General features: G+C 32.6%; 1 protein-coding gene across 2 annotated transcripts in view; it reads right to left on the bottom strand.

Moving 5' to 3' along the window:
* Positions 1 to 22,096, bottom strand: part of LOC126734272 (pyrokinin-1 receptor-like) — a 534,619-nt gene that overhangs the window by 171,776 nt on the left and 340,747 nt on the right. The window lies entirely within an intron of this gene.

The raw sequence follows: 22,096 nt of genomic DNA, 5'->3' as shown, positions 1-22,096 counted from the left end.
TTTTTCTATTTACTAGCTCTTCCAAAACTGGCATAGTCTGTACATCTGAGAAATGCCCTGGTAATAGCCATTTTCCATTCTTCCCACGTTTTTCTGAAGTCGTCAAGACGATTAAACCAGCTACGCGCAGCACCACGTAACTTTTGTTGCATATACGCCGTTTTCTAGTAATCTGTCCAGCCGTGAATCTCACTTAATTGGTCGATTTTCTGAAGCCACCCTACAATTGTAGTACTTTTATCGTCTGGGTCAAAGGTAGGAAGAATATCACCCCGTACAATGAGCGTAGAGTTCTCTCCATTATCACTCTCCCTTTCGGTTAAATCAACCTCAGCAACCTGTCCAAATTTCCTCTTTAATGCTTGTTCAACTTTCCTTTCAATGTGCTTTTCCAGCAAGCTTTGGTATAAATTATTTTCATCATCACTCATGATTTTTTTTTAACACAAACACCGAAACATTCTGTATATTACACTATTAATCTTGCCACCTGCACTATCAAACAATCACTTATACGAAAATAGTCTAATTCAGCGAACGACTCTAATACTCCGGCGCGTAGAGTTCATCCCACTTCTGATGTTAAAATTTATAACGAAAAACAAACTCTTTTGTCTAAATTCAATCAACTTTTATTTAATCTTTATCCGTCACGACTTCATATGGAACTGTTTCTTGTTTCTTACCAAAAATACGCCTTATCCTCTAAACCTTTTTAACCTAAACAAAGTATCAAGTTACAAACTAATATTTCACGGCTATCGCTACGTACTTCTTAAGTGCCGCACATCATTACTTTTCCCATAAATAACTGACACTTATTTCGAACCTATATAACAAAAAGATTATTGTCCTTATATTTAAACCGCGTGATAATATAGCACAAGTAAATTATTACAACAGCTATACTTAAAACTATAGAAAGTAAGTAAGAACAAAAAAATAAAAATGTTGACCCCGAAAAATGGTAATACAGGACGTTCAAAATAAGGATAAGCAGTAGATCTATCTCGAAAACGGTAGAAGATACGAGGTGGTATAATTAAAGAAAAGTTGCGCAATATAGTTTCCTTTTATAATAAAGTATTATAAATTCCAAATACTTCCTAAATTTTGGGAAAATCTAAAATTTAGCAAAATCTTTTTAATTTTTTTTTTGGTGTTTTTATTTGAAAATATATAACAAAATTATTTATTAAATTAATACCTTATTGTACCCACTTTTTCTCGCCTACACGATGACTTTAAATATTAAAAATACGACGTACTATCTTTAGAGAGTCATCATTAACTTTGTTTTTGATCGTCGCGTCGGCGCTATATTGGCCATTTGCTGTTTTGACTAGCCCTTTTAATTACGTTTTCAATAAGATATCTTGTATTTCGAATGAAGATTTAGGGTTACTCCTGTTAAAATTATTAACTGGTTGGCTGTTATTTGTTGTAGAAATGAAAACACTTTTTACTAGACTACATTTGATATTGTATTAAATAAAAAAAAGAAAAACGTTTACAAAACGAAACAAATCGGCTACGTTATCTCAAATCTCTGCCGCAGTCAACCTTTCTCAATTTATACTCGAGTTCTTTTGCCTATTATTCCACGATCTATTTAAGAAGTTAAACAAACAAACGGATTCCCTTTTTTAGTCAAACATGCGGTCCAGCGTCACTACGTCCGTCTCTCTCGCTTCTCAATAGCCAGCATCTCTCGGCACCGTCCACGTGGGAAGAAAAGGCTATAAACGAAAGGCATAAATAAACGAATGTGAGCTAGAGCACTACAAACACCTTTAATATAGGCTTTCGCAATTATTATTTTTTAAACGGGCGTATTTAAACGCATCTGTCGAAAGTGTAAAATATCCTAAGGTAATTTAATATATTTAATAAACGTATATTTTATAAATACCCTGTATTCGTTTAAAAGCGTCTCAACCACAAATGTAAATTATTCCGCACTTAACGTGCGGAGCTGCTATCTGCTATTATATCTGCATCCTGCTATTACATCTGTGGTCTTAACCGCTCGAGAATTATCTTACATCCTTGAAAATCTATACCCTAAACATAAATCATAATATAAGCAGAGATTAAGAACGACCCAAAAAAGTAAAAGAGGCAGTGAGTGCTAGCACTTCGGCTTATGAAGAGCCTTGTATATAGAGTGGTCATAGTTGACCAGGTGTGGTGGTGTTTGTCGACTAGGTGGATATTAGAATGGTTGTGATTGTTTTGTGCACAGGTTAATCATATTGACATGTGAGTAATATTTTATATTGTTGTTGTAAAAGTCCATGGCTAAAGTTTTATGGTATACCAAAGTTTGTCGCTGTTTAGCGAGGTATTACCAGGTTGTGGTCAAATGTGTAGCAATGGACAGGGATGCCCTCTGAGCGCGCAGTTCCTTCGAGTTGGTCTTGTGAGTTATAGAGGGCCCTCACTTGTCTTCTCGATTGACACATTTGGATTCTAAGATCTCGGTATATGTTATCTTAGTTTCCGAGTGTTGAGATGCTTACTGCTTAGCGGCAGTGGAGCGTATGGGGTAGCCTTAACTATTTTAGAGGACACTAGCTAGTCGTCGAAGAAAGAAGATATATATGTAAATTATTAGCAAACATAAAGTAACTATATTGATGGTTGTTGACATGACTGAATCAAGGGGACCGAGATTCCTCGGTGAGTAAACTTAATCTTTATTAGATGCGTCAGTACAGTAAATCGTACCATTTTGGTTTCATGGTTTTCAATCTATTGCTGTATACATGGTGGAGCTCGCTGAATGAATTGCATTGTCAATACTCACGTAAGTTTAATTTTAAAATAGCCACATTTTACAAAAGGGTTATTAAAAGGGCCGTTTAAAATTCCAATACGGCGCCCATAAGAAAAACCAACTATTATAATGGAAATTGTATACAAGGCTAACCCTTTGGACAGGCTAAGGTACACTCCTAAAATCTTAAATAGAAAGATACATGGTCAAATGATACACTATCTTGAAGCTCTTGAAAAATGCTTTCCAATTATACTATAAATAGCCACATATTCTTCTCTGGTTATCAAGCTAACTACATTTTTAACATTTTTTATTATTATTTTATTAAATGTTCAAAAGGAATCAAGTATTCAATATATAATTATATAATATATAATATTTACGATATAGAATAATTATATATAATATATTCAAATATACTGGCATGAATCAATCAGAAACGTATTTAAATTTCATGAGTTATATCCCTATAAACTACAAGAAGTTAAAATTTGTTCAAGTAATGAAGCTATATAATAATATGTCCCATTATATTCCCTTAGGGAACGCCGATTTTAATTATTTCTAGGGATTTTAACTTGTTATTTACTTTAGTTTATTGTTTTCTTAAGGATAAATAACTTTTAACACTTCCAACACAATGCCTCTCACTCCATAATGTTCAAGAACATTAAGGAGCTTTTGATGAGACACTGTGTCGAAAGCCTTAGCAAGGTCCATAATAACCACTATCACCTTTTTATAATCGTCAAGGCCTTTCGCGGTTTCTGAGGTAAATCACTCTAGAATAGGTCCTTCTTCTGTCTAAAAATCCGCATTGTCTCGACGATAAGATTTTAGCTTGCTTAAAAAAATATATCGGTCTATCCTTTAATCCTTTTTTTAAATATTTTGGCTAGATTATTAACTAGGCTATTTGATCGATAAATTTGAATTTTATTTTGTTATTCGGCTTTATGAATTGGAGTTATTATTACGGAGACTTTAAAGTATTCTGTTTTAAAAAGATTGGATTAACTGTGTGTTGTAAGGGTAAAACACTAAAAGATGATATCTATGATGTAAGTTCTTTGACTTACACTGGTTTTAAAAACATAGACAAGTTGGGAATTTGGTTTCGGTCTAATCTATGTGGTAGTAAGGGTAATAAATACTTTTATTTCTTTTTCTAGTTCTGTATTGACAGTCACAAAGCATTTGTGACAAAGGTTTGCCATCACCAAGGGATCGTTAAAAGGTTGGTCTTGTTTATCCTTAATGACCAATGTATTGCTTTTTTGCCCTTGCCTACACCGGTTATATTATTTATGATTTTATATACTTTTTTTCCTTATCATTCTTGTTACTATGTATTTTGTTTTTGTAAAATGTATACTTTGTTATATTTATTAGTTTATTTAAATAATTTTTAAGCTTTGTAAGTGTTAGGATAATAAAGAACCACAAATGCCTAAAACTGAGAGGGTTTTCATCACTATGCTTCCAGTTTTCCGGTTATTTTCATGAAATTTTCCTTTCATGCTGTTGCATTGTTTACATGTTCTATTTTGCAAGTTTCAAGGTTTACCTACCTTGTGAAGCCCTGTTAAATGAAGGGGCATGCTCGGTGTGGCAAAATATAACATAAATCATGATTCAGTTTCCCGTAGTTTTCCTGAAAAGCCGGTTTTCTGGTACACATGTGGCCAGCTTTTGTCCCGCTGTTTTCACCTAGAAATACCCGGTTTTGAGAGCTGAAACTAAGTTTGTTTACCATATGGGGCCATAGCCTATAAATCCGTACCGTTTTCACGAAGAAAAATTATATTTTCATTAAGTTTTCCCAATTGCATTTTTATTCAACGATTGGTTCCGAGGATGTTCTTGAGTCGTCGGCACCCAAATTCCTGCGATGGGTATAAAAAGGTTCCAGGTCCACCAACGAAACACATTCGTCGCAGTGAGGTCGTACCATACCCTTTCGAGCGAAGTACCAGTAATTTTTCCATATTTCAATACCGTTAAATTTTCAATATTTACGTTTAAATTTGTCTTGACGTTGACAGTGTGAATTGGGTTAGGTAAGAGCCACCTGTTGACAGTTGACCGGCCGCTTCCAAGCTCGCGTATTAAGATCTTTATCGAATCCGTTGCTATTGATATCGTTCCGTCCCGTTCCGTTTTATTTAATTTTAAAACTGTGGTTTGGACACTATCTTTCTTCGTGTTTTGTAGGGCAAGCCACAGTCGCGAATATTATTAACTACTGCCTGGACACTATCTTTCTTCGTGTTTTGTAGGGCAGGTAGTAAGCGGGTTATATTAATGACATTATCGTAAAATTATCCGCGTTACGGTATTTTAGTTATCATTTTTACAAGCTTGGAAGACGGTGGTATTTTATGTTTCCGCTGTGAGTTTTAATCTGTGATTAATTATTAGAATATTCATATTGATTCCGTTCCGCTTTATGAACTTTTAAAACTGTGGTTTGGACACTATCTTTCTTCGTGTTTTGTAGGGAAGCCACAGTCGCGAATATTATTAACTGGTGCCTGGACACTATCTTTCTTCGTGTTTTGTAGGGCAGGTAGTAAACGGGTGATTGAACCAACGTTTCATTAATTCCGTTCGCGAAAAGTTACATTCTTGTTTGCAACCAGAGAAACACTCACTGCGGATTTATTTTGTATTTAATTGATAATTTTTATTGTTGACTTTTTATTTTCTGCTCTGTCCGCGGCCATACTGTTCCGTTTAATTGTTTGATTGATGAAAACTACTGCTTGGACACTATCTTTCTTCGTGTTTTGTAGGGCAGGCAGTAGCCGCGTTTATTAATTATTACTTGGCTTCTCAAGATGGTGAGAGACGAGTAATAACCGAGTCCGTGATGTCATAATTACTATTCGTATAGCAACACAGCAGAGGTAAATGTTGACCGATTGATTGGGATTGCTTCGCTTGATTGGTGTTGAGTTTCCGGCTTTGCTTAACGAATGTCATCCGTAACCGCTTGTACAAAACATCATAACCCCGTCCCTTAAATCATACTATTTTGCGTCATTAATAGAGTGCTGAATTTTCCGGTACATTTTCCCAAATAACTGCCTGTGCTTAATCATAGAAATTGGTAATGGGGATTGTTAGATTTTAAGGACACTTTTGTTTATTTAGTTTTAAGCAACCAAATCTGTTACTTATTAGTATTTGTAATAATAAAGATTAAGAGCAATAAGATCTCATTATAACCGGACAGTCTACTTTCAATCTTTACCTGGTTTCTCCACTGTCTAAAGGCTTACCCGAGAGGCTAGAGGGGACTCTAAGCTCCTTTAATTACTTAGAGTGGCGCCCGAGGCATTTTGTCGACTTTTTCTCCTAATACTGTAAAGAAATAGTGAGGGAGGTTGACAAATACCCTGCGACGTCAAAGGTTAGAGGGTGGACATACGGCAAGTACGTGAGTACACCCCTCGCTACAGTTTATTTGTTAAAAGAGAATTTTGAGTGTTGTGTGGCAATATATTAACCATAATTGGAAAGTGATCTGTGACACAAGTATGTAATATGTAAGAATTTATTTATTTTGTGCTGGTGTTGATAAAAAAATGGCCTAAGCAGGAATCTGAGTCATATCTAGTTATTAGTTTAAATTATCAAATAATAAATTAAAATTTGAGTTTGGAGATCTATACAGTTCTCATATTCTGCTTATCATTATTTTTTTGATCATTATTTTGACTTTTATATTTAAATTTGTAATAAAAAAAATTTATAATTAAAATTTATTTGTAATAAATATTTTTAAACTTTAATACATTTTCAATTAGAATTAAGAGTGCATCATTTCTATTAAAATCCCCTTCATTATAATATGTGCTATAACTTTCAATATTAAATCATTCACAAGATGTTAATTGATAACACTCAGTAAATATAAACACTTAATTTTATTACTTAAATTTATCAAAATTTTCTTAGTGTATCCTAATTAGTTATTACTTAAAGACCATAAAATTAATAAATTGATTTCAGATTTTCTTAAATAAATAAAAGAAAGAAAAATAGAAAGTGCCTCTCATAGAAAATTGAGAAAACATTTTTGTAAGACCCCGGTTTAGTTTATCTAGATAAAATGGATAATTTTTGGTGGGGTTTATAATTAGTTTTTTTTTAAAGATTTGCTAATAAGGTTTTGAGTTTCCCATTTTCGGTTATTATAAATCAGAATCTTAATTAATAACTGTAAATATTTATCAATTTGCCATGGACATAGGTTTAGTATATTTATTTCTGTTTTATTTAATTATATTTTATAAATTGTATTATAAATAATACAAATTAATTATAAATTCATTAAATGATTTTATTGTTTTGACATAAATTTAAAAAATGGTCTGATGATATTATTAGAAAAAATACATTGTTTGATTTAATAATCTTTATGAATTTGAAATATTTTTTATCGCTTATTTCTGATTTATCCTTTTTCAAAAAATATTCACAATAGTTTTCACATTTCGTATTCCCTATTAATATTTTTACAAAATATCCAGAAACATTACATTTGAACACGTTTCCAAATTTACGGTTTTATTTGAATTATTCGATATTATGTAGATTGGAAGAAGTGAAACTACTTATATTGCTTGTAGATACAATTTCGGAATAACAATAAGTTATATTTTTATTGGCTTCAATATCTGAAATTAAAACTTCACTGGTCTGACTTTTATCCAAGTGAAAAGTTTTGGACATCTTGTTCTTATTACAGAAAATAAATTCTCTAGGAGATCTTGATTAAGGTGCCTAGTTAAAACATATTCACAGTGAAGGGAGTTTGTCAAATTTTTAAGTAAAGCAATGACTGAATTAAGCATTTAAATAAATTTTTAAATGCAGTTATTTTTTTGTTAACTATTTTTTAAATACTTTAGTTGAGCTAAAATAATTAAGATTAAATTTACTAAAAATAAGAACTTAAATATTATTTACTTTAAACAATCCATTTGCTTTTGTAAGTGCCAAAATTATTATTTCGAGATAAACAATGTTTTTTATACTACAATCAATGTATAAGAAAAAACTCTCTGAAAATTAAACATAGGTTTATTCAAGTAAGTATTTTTCTGTGTACATAATATTTTCGACAAATTTTTGTCAAAAATGTCAGAAAAAAAATGAAAAGTTACAAGTTCATAGAATGTGCTAAGTGCCATTACAAAAATATAAATATTGTGGTAAGTAAATAACGAAAAAACACAAAAAAATTAGCTTTTAATTAATGTAAGGATTCAATAGATCCTCATAAAATTATCTGTTTTCTTTCGTCAAATAACGAATCATTGCCAGCAAATTTTGTTTTTTCTCTTCAGAAATTCTACTCTGGCAGGTTAGGTTTGGCAGAGTCATTTCTGCGATAGCTTCAATTGTAACATTTTTCTTCAAAATTTCGTTGCTTTCCAAGACTCTATTTCGTTCAGAGTTTCTCGGATTCTGACAAATCCTGGATTTTCTCGGCTAATATTAATCGATTGAGCTTTCGAAATTTGAAGCTTAGATGTATTGATTGTACAGGGTGGCCAAATAAGAATGCGAGGTACTGTATCTGGGAAACTATTCATCGTAGAAGCTTGCGATAAAAAAATGTATTACTAAAATGGTCAAGATAATGACCTGGAAAATATTTTAAAGTTTCTAAAATGGCCGCTAGGGGGCGCAACTGCAATCTTGAATCTAGAAAACTGATGTTTCTGTAAATTATGCTGAATTAACCTAACAAAAAAAAATAGCTGATTATTAAAGTAGAGACTAATCCGAACCTTTTTTATTTGAATAGTTTTGCTGTATCTCTAAAAATAAAGTGGTGGGAGGTGTTCAAAAGTTGGCTTAAAACACACCCTGTATACTAAAAACGCCTTAGCCGATTTTATCAAACTTAAGCTAGTTGAAAAGAACTATTACTAAGCTACGAATATTATTATATTTCATGTTTTTTTAGTTCTACATCTCGCCGCTAGAGGGCTTTTTCCGGCTTTCTGACACAAATAACTAATTTTCTCAAAAAACTTAAATGCGTTGATATGATTTTTTTTTCATAGAAAAATAGCTAAATGATGTCTAAATAATCTTGCGAAAACCGCAACTCGATATCTTGTTCCTAACCTAAAATATAGGCCAAAGAATATTTTATACCCTTAAATTTTAATTTTTTTATACTAATTATTTTGGAATTTTTTAAAATTCACTACTTTTGAAAACAAAATTTACCATTTTTGAAAATATTACCTAATATCACTAAAAGGTAAGTATTAATAATGCTTATATCAAAAATCAGATCTATTTTATGTTATATATTCACTATGGATATAATACGAAAAAAATAATTATTAGAAAGCAGGCCATGGAATGCAACAAAACAAATGTCTACTCAAATTATAAACATTCCTCAAATTGTCAATAGTAAGTTGTCAAAAGTTTTACGTTACTTGAGCATTTTTTGTTTTTGCAAAATGCGTTTTACGAACGATGAAGCTGTTGATATGCTTGCGGTTTATTTTGAATGTCTTCAAAATGCTGCAGTAGCAAAAAGAGTTTATGCTGCTCGATATCCAAATCGAAGTCCTTGCGATGTTAGATTTTTTCCCCGATTAGTGGCGAACTTACGAGCCAATAGTAGTTTTCGGCCTAGGTTTCAATGGCCAAGAATTAGAAAAAATGTGGACAATATTAACAGCGTCCTGGGATATATTGAATGAAATCCTCATGTTAGCATAAGAGCATTATCCCTTGAATTAGGCATATCAAGAACAACGATTCAAGATATTTTGAAGGACAATGGGTAAATTCTAATAGCCATCGCCATATATGGATTTATTTAAGTTCAGCTTTTTTTTAAATATATTTATAGAATGCACCCATATCATGTTAATTTACATCAGGCATTGAAAGAAGCAGACTTTGACCGTAGGTTGGACTATTGCCATTGGATATTAGGCATGATATGCGAGGACAGAGATTTTTTATTTAAAATTCTTTGGACCGATGAAGCCACATTTAATAGTGACGGTAGAGTTAACCTGCATAACATGCATTATTGGTCTGCAGAAAATCCGCATTGGTTGCGTGAAGTTCAGCACCAAGGGCGCTGGAGTTTAAATGTGTGGTGTGGTATACTTGGAGGCAACATTATTGGACCATATTTTTTTGAGCAATCTCTAAATGGCAATGTTTTTTTCGACTTTTTGGTAAATCAATTACCGTTGTTGCTGGAAGATGTGCCACTGGAAGTCCGGCAAAATTTGTTTTTGCAGTTGGATGGTTGTCCAGCACATTTTGCTAGGAATGTGCGAGAGCATATTAATAACATTTTTCAACAGCGGTGGATTGGAAGAGGAAGCCTGTTTCCATGGCCTCCGCGATCCCCAGACTTAACCTGTCTTGATTTCTATTTATGGGGGCGGTTAAAGGACATTGTATTTTAGACTCAGCCTACGACTAGAGAAGATATGAAAAACCGCATTCGTAATGCAATACATACCATACCGAGAGCCGAAATTGAAGCTGCAGTTCTATCTACCCATGAGAGGCTTCAGCAATGCATAGAGCGTGATGGTCAGCATTTCGAGCATTTACGGGGGCATTAAAACCCTTTCTTTTTAAAATCGATCCTTTATAGGGCCACAACTTACATTATAAAAGAAATTCGAAATAAATTATTTTGTAGTTTTTATAAATATTAAGGGATTTCCATATAAAATTTTCTTTGGCCTAAATTTTAGGTTAGGATGAAGATATTAAGATGCGGTTTTCGCAAGCATATTAAGACGTCATTAAGCTATTTTTTTGTATAAAAAAATTTATACCATTGCATTTAAGTTTTTTGAGAAAATTAGTCATTTGTGTCAGAAAGCCGAAAAAAGCGCTCTAGCGGCGAGATGTAAAACTAAAAAAACATAAAATATAATAATATTCGTAGCTTAATAATAGCTCTTTTCAAGTAGCCCAAGTTTGATAAAATCGGCTAAGGCGTTTTTAGTATACAGGGTATGTTTTAAGTCAACTTTTGAACACCCCCCACCATTTTATTTTTAGAGATACAGCAAAACTATTCAAATAAAAAAGGTTCGGATTAGTCTCTACTTTAATAATCAGCTATTTTTTTGTTAGGTTAAGTCAGCAAAATTTACAGAAACAACAGTTTTCTAGATTCAAGATTGCAGTTGGGCCCCCTAGCGGCCATTTTAGAAACTTAAAAATATTTTCTAGGTCATTCTCTTGGCCATTTTAGTAATACATTTTTTTATCGCAAGCTTCTACGATGAATAGCTTCCCAGATACAGTACCTCGCATTCTTATTTGGCCACCCTGTACAGGGTGGCCAAATAAGCGAGGTAAGCGGCTGTATCTCAGGACCTGTACATCTGGCAACTATGGAATTTTTTTTATTATTATAAAAGTGGCCATGAGAAAATTCTGGAAATTATCTTTAAGTTCCGTATTTCACCGCAAGAGGGCGCAACTAAAAATTAAATAAAAGAAACTTTTTTTTCTCCGAAAACTTAAATATTAACTTATACTTTTGATATTATTTTTAGTAAGCCTAATTTGCTATAATTTGCTATAATTTTGGTTTATGAATTATTGACTTACGAACGATAGTAGGGGTGGGGGAAGCTATTGAAAGTGGAATCATTAAAATCGGTGTAAATTCTAAACCACATATTCGATTTGAGCAATTCAAAATTTATTTGCAAGATAAATGTAGCTGCTTTAAAAGTCTGATCTCATCACTACCTTATAGTTCCTAATAAAACCGCCAGAGGGCGCAATTTGTAATAATTCCAGTTTTTTTCATTTTGCTCCAAAAATTCAAATTGAATGGTATATTTTTGACATCATATTTAAAAAGTAGATAACATTTGCAAAAATACTGTGAAAACCGCACGATGATATCTTTGCTTGTTTTAAAGTTATAGCGAATTAAAGTCTTTTACGCACCGAGTCCAAACTTATGTACCGCCATCTAGCGCTCGGCCTTAGAATGTCTAGTTAACGTATAGTAGGCGGCAAAAACAAAAGAAACTTTTAAAATGGATTGTATGGAAACGTCAAATATTTATTAGACGGCCAGTTTAAATCTGTTTTTAATTTTCTTTGCTCGATTTTTTGTAAAATGCCTTTGACAAATAATGAAGCTGTGGATTTGATTGCGGTTTTCTTTGAGTGCTTTCAAAATGCAGCAATAGCTGAAGGACAGTATGCCCTTCGGTATCCAGATCGCCGCCATTATGGCAGAAGAATTTTTCCACGGTTGGTACAGCGACTACGCGATACTGGAAGTTTTAGTCGGCCCAAATTTAGAACGCGTCGCTCTACTGGAAGAACTGAAGAAAACATTATTAATGTGTTGGCCTACGTAGAGTTTAATAGGCATATTGGAACTTGTGCGTTATCTTTAGATTTGGGGAACTACTGTTCAAAATATACTTAAAGACCACAGGTAATACATCTTTTTAATATAATTTTCTTCTCGAATATAGGCATTTCTTTTTATTTTAAGGCTACACCCTTTCCATATAATCCTACACCAAGCTCTAAACGAACATGATTTTGAGCGCCGAATTGATTTTTGCCAATGGATACTAGCAATGATTCGCGAAAACAGGGATTTTTTGTCACAGATTCTGTGGACCGATGAAGCCACTTTTTTTAGCGATGGAAAAGTCAACAGGCATAATATGCATTATTGGTCGGTTGAAACTTCTCGTTGGATGCGAGAAGTCCAGCACCAAGGCCGCTGGAGTGTAAACGTGTGGTGTGGCATTATCGGAATGAAAATTATTGGTCCTTATTTTTTTGATGGCACAAACCGGTAATGTTTTTTTGCATTTTTTAACAAATTCCTTGCCTATTTTAATGGAAGATGTGACATTGGAAGTAAGACGGAACATGTATTTCCAATTGGACGGGTGCTCAGCACATTTTTTCCGTTTGGTGCGGCATCATATAAATAATTACTGTCTGGCTATTCTTTCTGTGGCTACGGGGCATCGGTAAGGGGAACGCCGCCGAAAATAAAACATGGCTGATTTCACTCATCAAATGCCCAGTGGCGTGCGAAATTTTATAAAGTATTGAAAGTTAAAAAAATAATTCCGTAAAATGTTAATGTTTTTGTTGTATTTGATGTATGTATTTTACAATACATATAGGTATTTTGAGATCATAATATACAGGGTGATCCAATGCGAAATAGCCACCCCCGTTTTTTTCGCTAATGCTGTCTATGGAGTATCGTCACTGTCTGATGTATCTTATATCATCGTCACTGTCATCGGTATCGTCATCACTAGCGGACAAAGTAATTATAATGGGTTCAATTTTCTCCATAATCTCATCTGTTTCCCAAAATTTATCTTGCCAATCTTCCCTGGAAATTAATAAAATTGCTTCCTCAGTAATTTGTTTTAAGGTTGTTAAGGAAAAATTTCCCGTGATATTTCTGCTTCTTATGATATATTTAACCTTTGCCCATGCCAATTCTATAGGATTTAGTTCACACATAAAAGGTGGTGTCCTAAGTGGGGTATGTCCATGTGACTTGATAATCCTATCAATCACATAATTTTTTGATCAGTGGGGGGTCTATGGAGGACAACAAGATCAAAGAGATCGACTTTCCTGGCTTTTGGGTCATGATTTATGCCTGTAAGAAATATTTATATCGTAAAGTTGTTTCATAAAATGTCTAAAATATAGTAATTTTTTCTCAGGACCCATACCTCAATATTTAAATTAAAGTTAGACTTATTTGACTATAAATTAAGACTTATTTTATTATATTTTGTACAAAACATGCTGCATATACCAAAATATCAATTTAATTAATAAGCTTTCTTTGTAAGCCAATTCACTATATCTTGTTTTAGAGCTGATTTGGTTGGAGTCTTATCTTCCTGAACAGAATGATAGGGAGCATTATCCAAGACAATAACCGAATTGGCAGGAATGTTATCGTAATGTTATGTAATGAATGATAATGATAATGTTATGATAATCACCCGTAGCAAGTCCAGCTTTGAATATTAAACAGGCATTTTTAATAAAGCCATTTTCAGAACCTGCATGTACAACTATGAGTCGACCTAAAATTTTGTTTCAAATTCAGTGATATAAAACATCATTATAAATATTACAAATTATATTCCACGACCACATAATATAGCAAAATATTTACTTTAATTAATTAGATTATTCCTTACCTGTAGATATATATTGTATTACTAATGACTCCGGAAATGGTATTACTCTGCCAACATTTCTTAAAAGTTAGGTCATTGTCTATCCATGTTTCGTCCAAATAAATAATATTTCGTCCCTCTTGCCGATATTTTCGAATTTCCCGAAGGTACTTATATCTCAGAGTTAAGATATTAGGCCGCTCCATCAAAATTTTTCTTTTATTTTGGCATTTACGCCAATAAAATCCATTAGATTTTAGTAATCTCATTAGTGTCTCTCGGCAATAAGGAAAGTTGCCATCTTCCCGCAATTTTTGAAGTAATTTTCTTGTGCTTGGCACAACCTTAAACTCTAAATAAAACCTATTAATAAGATGTCTACTAAGGTCTGACTGGATCTTTTTTTTCCTGGAGTCGAAAGCATTTTATTGGGGTCCGTTTTCATCCTTTCTACATCTTCTTTGTGAATTTTTTTAACACTGGAAATGCCGACACCAGTGTATAGCGACACTCTTTCCAATTTTCGCTTTACTGGCAATTTATAACAGTTATTTGTTGCTTCTTCATCGCAAATCCTATAAACACAAAAAAGGGTGGGCTGTTTAAAAAAACTAATTATTATTATTATTATTTTTAAGTAGAATTAATTTTAAAAAAATCTTTCGCGACCTATAAAAGTATTTTTATTTTTTTGCGACTGGAATGATGGTTGAATACATATTTTATTAAAATGAAACAGATACATAGTTTAAATGAAAATTTCTTACCTATAAACATTTGCCACAACCTCTCTTGCTTGACTATTTAGTGTCTTTCCACGTGTAAATTTGTTAATTTTAACAAAAATCTCAATGTCAACGATAAAATAAGTACAAAACTATTAACAAAAGTACCATACAACAAATATTAAGATAACAAAACAACGAATAATACAACTTGAACAAAACGTAAATAAACACACTGCTAAGCTATCACTAAAGGCAAGAAAGGAAAAAAGCTCCGCCACTAAATAAATCCATAAAAATCGAGACAGACAAAAAAGCACGTGGCAGCACGCGACTCTGTGCTCAATCGCAACCGGAACGTCTCCATAGCAACGAAACGTTAACCAATTGCAACGTGCCATACTGCATTCCTTTCGTAGCCGCAGAAAGAATAGCCAAACTGTACTTTCAAGGGCGCTGGATCGAAAGGGGGAGTCTATATCCTTGGCCGGCCAGGTCACCCGATTTAACATGCCTAGACTTTTACTTATGGGGTCGTTTAAAAGATATTGTATACCAAACTCCACCTACAACAAGACAGGATATGGAAAACAGAATCCGTGGTGCAATAAATGAAATATCAGCTGCTGAAATCGAAACAGCAGTTTTATCCACCCAAAGAAGATTGGAAGCTTGTTTTGAATGTGATGGAAAGCAGTTTGAACACCTATCGAGGCATTAAATACCAAATATGTTTGGGTTTAAAATCGGTCCTTTTCAGACCATAGACCTTTCATGACCATAATTTAAATATAAAAAGAAAGAAATTCAATAAAAAGAAATTCGTTAATAAAATTATTCGCCTTAAGAAAGTCACATAAAAATTCTGTGATACATAGGTATTATTAATTTATAATTTATCAATCAATTATTACTTTAATAATTTATTAATTATGACAACATCATGGTATCCTAGTTGTGGTAATACTAATTAGAGATTTTTAGGCAGGACACTAGATGGCGGTACGTAAGTTTAGGCTCGGTGCGTAAAAAACTTTAATTCGCTATAACTTTAAAACGAGCAAAGATATCATCGTGCGGTTTTCACAGGACTTTTGCAAATTTTATTTACCTTTTAAATAGGATGTCAAAAATATACCATTCAATTTGAATTTTTAGAGCAAAATGAAAAAAACTGGAATTATTACAAATTGCGCCCTCTGGCGCTTTTATTAGAAACTATAGGGTAGTGATGATATCAGACTTTTAAAGCAGCTACATTTATCTAGCAAATAAAATTGAATTGCTAAAATGAAATGAGTGGTTTAGAATTTACAGCGATCTTAATGATTCCACTTTCAATAGCTTCCCCCACCCCTACTTTCGTTCGTACGTCAACAATTCATAAACCAAAATGATAGCAAACTATCTAGGCTTACTAAAAATAATATCAAAAGTATAAGTTAATATTTAAGTTTTCGGAGAAAAAAAGGTTTCTCTTATTTAATTTTTAGTTGCGCCCTCTTGCGGTAAAATACGGAACTTAAAGATAATTTCCAGAATTTTTTCATGGCTACTTTTATAATAATAAAAAAAATTCCATTGTTGCCAGATGTACAGGTCCTGAGATACAGCCGCTTACCTCGCTTATTTGGCCACCCTGTACTTTCAGAAGCAACTTTAAAATCGAAAAAGTCCTCACGGTTCACATCTCGTGAGAGTCAGAAATGGGTTTTTTTCACTGCTGCTGTCATCATTTTCACTAAATCCATAGGTACCTCACAGTTTTCTTGCCTTTTTCGCTTTTTAATTTGAGCGAAATCCCTGTCGCAGCTCATAAACGAATGACCCGATACTAGATAGAATTCTCTAGATTTGTAAAAACGCTATCTAGTCTTTCTCACAAGTCCTTTCCTTTGAGACCTCTTAAAAAGAAGCAACATAACCCCTGGTCTACCCAAGGCTTGCGTACATCTGCTAAGAACATGCGCTTATTATCTCATCTTAAGAAATTTTCAGACAGCGCTTTTTTTCATGAGTACATAAGACTTTACAAAAAGATTTATCAGAGAACTTTAAAAGCCGCCAAGGATATTTACTATAATAGGAGACTGGCTAAATCTAAAAATGTGGCTAAGGAAACGTGGTCGATTGTTAATGCTTTGAGAAATAAGCCTTCTTTGTCGAATACTATCTCCACTTCATCTGAAAACCTTAATGATTATTTTGTAAATGTGGCAAATAATTTAATGAGTACCATAACTCCTTCCCATGATCCACTTTCATATCTTCCCATTGCAAATGAGAATTTCCACAGCTTCTTCTTTACGCCCGTAGTGTTACCAGAGCTTTGCAGTTCAATTAGGGAAATCAAAAACAAAGGCTCTTCTGGAATTGATGGATCTACTCTCAAAATGTTTCAAATCTGCCCGAATGTCATCATTATGTCATCTTATTACTCTAATTAATCAGTCTTTTCAAAAAGGTGTTTTTCCTAACTGCCTTAAGTTGGCGATAATAATTCCACTACATAAAGGAGGAGACAAAGATCAGTCTTCCAACTATCGCCCTATTGCTCTTCTTCCCACACTTTCAAAAATTATTGAAAGATTGGTTAAAAAAAGACTTCAATCATTTTTGCTAAAATATAAAATACTTACTTCCCATCAATTTGAATTTTTAAATAACAAATGCACAAATGATACTATGTTTTCTCTTTTTAATAATGTATACTCTAGCTTAAACAACCAACACCCTACAGCAACAATTTTCTGTGATTTTTCTAAAGCCTTTGATTGTGTTAATCATGACATCTTATTAAAAAAGTTGCAATATTACGGGTTCAGAGGAGCGCCTTTTGAATGGTTTAAGTCGTATCTCAGTAACAGAAGTCAAGCTGTGAGAATTGATTCGACTATGTCTTCTTGCAAGCCAATACAAAGTGGAGTGCCTCAAGGTTCCGTACTTGGCCCTATTTTGTTTCTTATCTTCATCAATGACATTGCTAATCTAAATATTTACGGTAAAGTCTGTCTATTTGCTGATGATACTAGTTTTACCTGGAGTGATCCGGATATTTCTAAACTTCATAGAACCGTATCAAGTGACTTAACTACTATCAAATCATGGTGCGACTCTAATCTCCTTTGTCTCAACATTTCCAAAACTAAAATGTTGTCCTATAAAAATACCTTGCAATCTTTTGTACTTGGTAATGCAACAATTGACGAAGTTGATTCTGTAAAGTTTTTAGGGCTAACTGTTGACAACTCGTTAAAATGGGACACACATATTGACTTTTTATCAAGAAAATTAAGTTCCGCTTGTTTGCGTTAAGATCAATTTCTAAGGAGCTTAGCCTGTCTACTTCTAGAACAGTTTATTTTGCCCTTTTTGAATCGCACCTTCGATACGCCCTTCCATTCTGGGGTACATGTAGTGCAACTCAATTTGACCGTATTTTTAGACTACAAAAGAGAGCTTTACGTTATACACTGAGACTTAAATACAGAAGTCATTGCCAGCATTTCTTCAAAAAATTTCAAATATTAACTTTTCCATCTTTATTCATATTTGAGTCCCTTTGTCTAATACGCAAACACGGTTCAGCATCTGATAGGCCTTCCCATAGTTATCTACTTAGATACACGGAACATGATCTATACCTGCCTACCCCACATTCAGAGTTGGTCAAAAGTTCCATATTATATAATGCAAAAAAAAATGCACAATCATCTGCCATTGGAAATTAAATCCATCACATCTTTTTTTGCATTTCGTAAAGCATTAAAAGTATTCTTACTGGAGAGAGCTTTTTACACAGTTAACGATTTTTTTTTGTAATCATTGATTTGAAATTTCGCACTAGCAGATTATGTATTTTTACTATCTGTACATGTTTAGGTATACTGCTTTTTGTAGCTATTTTAGGATTTTTTATAATTTTTTACTTTTTAAACATTTTTTACATTTTTTTTTAACGTAGACAGATTTTTTAATGATCTTTTTTTTTGACATTGTATACATTAAATTGTATATTTTATAATAATAATATTTTTGACTACTTACAATTTCTAAATTGTATTAATCTGTATATATTGTAGATAATCTATTCTATTTATTTATTTATATTTTTTTTAAATTTTGTTTTGTTTTTCTTTTTTTAATTGTGTTTTGTTTGCATCTTTGTGTCTTTTTTGTTTTACAGCTTTGTCTACAAATTGTAACAATTTCTTGACAATAAAGCATTGATTGATTGATTGATTGATACTTATGATTGATCTCATCAAAATGCCCTTGGCAACTAAATAAATCCATAAGAACAATAACATTTTGTTTTTATTTTGTTCAGCGCAGTTGTCACTCCAGATTGTTATCATCCGCTTCTGTGTGGGTATATTAGTGAAAGCTTTCAGTACACACGACGCAATTTCGTTCCCTCCACGTCCTGTTATACCTTCGTGCCACAAAAACATGAAGCAAGTGTTATTGTCCCCTAGGTGAACACAAAGGTTGTAGTTGGAGAGCTGTCGCATGTAATAACTTACTTATTATTTTTTTTGTAAAATTTTCTTTTCCAGCACTTCTTTATTTCTGTCGTTGCTTTTGCTTACTGCCCTGTCTAGTAGTAGTATCAATATTAGTATTCATTCTTGTATTATCGTGAAACTATACAGAACGAGAACGAGAACGGGAAAAAAATAACAAACACACCACCAAAACAGCGTAGAAACTGCCGCCTGCAGCACAGAAAACAAGATTACATTTATTGACACTTAGCTCATTTTTTACCGGCGGCGTTTCGGCGTTTGACAACGACGCACTCTGATGGGATTTTTTAAAGTACAATTTAATAGTCATGGCACTTAGCGCTTTTTATGTTGTTGGTTATGCCACCTAGAACATTTTACAAGTATAAAATGGAAAACTGATATTTTGGCACTTAGCATATTATTTATTTCAAGTCTTCATTTTTTATTTTTTTTTTTAATCAAATTAGATCAGAAATAAGCTTCCTTAAAAATAATACCTAATTGATATTAGTGCGATTTTCGAGACTTCCTTTTTTAAAACTAATTAAACGAACGGCACTGCTCTGTAAATATCTAAAAGAAAAATTGAAACAAAATAGCTTGTATTAATTGGTTAGATTGCATTCAGTATTTATAACAACATATTTGGTGAAAATTTTATAATAAATGAACCTCTCTATTTAGTGAGAAAAAAAGATAATTACTTATAAACCTTACCAAATACTACATTTTCGTACAACATTTATTGTTAGTAGTTTTGTTTGGTATGTTATTACGTAAATATCATTTCTAAAAAAAATATTTTCGCATATCCATTATTTTTTAGCAGTGTTCCTCATTAAAAAAACATCCATATTTTCACGGGTTTGAATCCACTAAAACGGTATTTAATTTAGAACTTCTATTATTGTTTTTGTTTCTTTTTGTTATGAAGTCCTTTACAAATAACACTTATTTTAATTTGTTGCCAGCCTAACTCTGTATATTATGCAAGAGAACCAGCTCTTTACTACGCTACTAAAGAAAATAAATTAATTTTTGGCACCCAAAATTTCATCAAAAAAATTTAATAATCTTTCGAAGTAGAGCTGACGAAAACATTAATAGATGTCAATCCAAAGCGCCCGAGCAGCGTCATGCTTTTGACGTAAAGCAAATGTACTAGAATTGTTCCCAAAAATGTATTAGATTGTACTAGATTAAAAAGTTTGTCAATTTTTAGAATTGGTTTTGATTTTTCTAGTAAAAGGTTCTCTGATAGATATATATAGTAAGTTTTTGGCTTATGTTAATCTACCAAATGTATTTTTTATTAAAACAATTTTTAAATACTACATAGTACATACCATAAACTTTATTAGTTTAAAAAAAACTTTTTCTATTGATGTATTGTATGTATGTACATTCATAATTGAAATAAATATATCATATACATATTTAATATCTAATCATAATACATAATTATTTTAATAAGAATTTTGATCTAGTTTAGATCAGAGTTTAGACTAGAGTATCTTAAAATTTAAAATGTAATATCCTTAGGTTTATATTCTTCATACTGTCGGTTTTACTTAATATTTAAGATCAACAGACGTTCTCAGTGTTGAAAGTTATGGCATTTGCTATTGTTATCCATTAAAAGAGCCTTAGAATGTAAAAGAGCATTGCATGTATGAACCTAGCGCCACGTAAAAACTTAAGCAATATGTTTTAAACTGGATTAGTTCAATATCAGGGATGTGGTTTTCTATTGCATCCAGCGGTTAATAATTTTCTGGATAAAAAGAAACTTGATTTAACGGTTTTTCATTACTATAAGTATGATTCATTCAAGTTCCTCGTTAGTAAAAAATAACTTTAAAGCTGCCCATTGTTCCAGAATCCTGTCCACTACCAACTGAAGACTTAACCACCTTGTTTGAGGTGGTCTTGAGATCGTATGTAACTTTGTTTCTCTGTGTGAAAATATTGTATTCTCTAAATTATTTAATTTTTTTAGAGCTGTGGCCAAAATATGAATATATATCCCTTGTCAATTCTTCCACTGAATCAGAAAGCTTGGCACAGGCAGCACTACTCAAAGATCTAAGGTGTGGCATGAACATCCGAATACATATAAGCTCGGGCTGAATTCTAGAAATTTTTGTTGTACAGGGTGGCCAAATAAATGAGGTAAGCAGCTGTATCTCAGTACCTGTGCATCTGGCAATAATGGAATTTTTTTTATTATGATAAAAGTGGCCATGACAAAATTCTGGAAAGTATTTTTAAGTTCCGTATTTCACCGCAAGAGGGCGCAACTAAAAATTAAATAAAAGAAACGTCTTTTTCCGAAAACTTAAATATTAACTTATACTTTTGATATTATTTTTAGTAAGCCTAGACAATTTACTATAACTTTCGTTTATGAATTATTGACGTACGAACGATAGTAGGGGTGGGGGAAGCCATTGAAAGTGGAATCAATAAAATCGGTGTAAATTCTAAACCACTTATTCGATTTGAGCAATTCAAAATTTATTTGCAAGATAAATGTAGCTGCTTTAAAAGTCTGATCTCACCACTACCCGGTAGTTCCTAATAAAAACCACCAGAGGGCGCAATTTGTAATAATTCCAGTTTTTTTCATTTTGCTCCAAAAATTCAAATTGAATAGTATATTTTTGACATCATATTTAAAAAGTAAATAAAATTTGCAAAAATACTGTGAAAACCGCACGATGATATCTTTGCTTGTTTTAAAGTTATAGCGAATTAAAGTCTTTTACGCATCGAGTCCAAACTTATGTACCGCCATCTAGCGCTTGGCCTTAGAATATCTAGTTAACGGCGGCAAAAATAAAAGAAACTTTT

This window comes from Anthonomus grandis, chromosome 3, assembly GCF_022605725.1.
Source record: "Anthonomus grandis grandis chromosome 3, icAntGran1.3, whole genome shotgun sequence".
Taxonomy (NCBI): domain Eukaryota; kingdom Metazoa; phylum Arthropoda; class Insecta; order Coleoptera; family Curculionidae; genus Anthonomus; species Anthonomus grandis.
The sequence above is the reverse complement of the archived record's forward strand: the minus strand, read 5'-3'. Positions and strand labels throughout refer to the sequence as shown.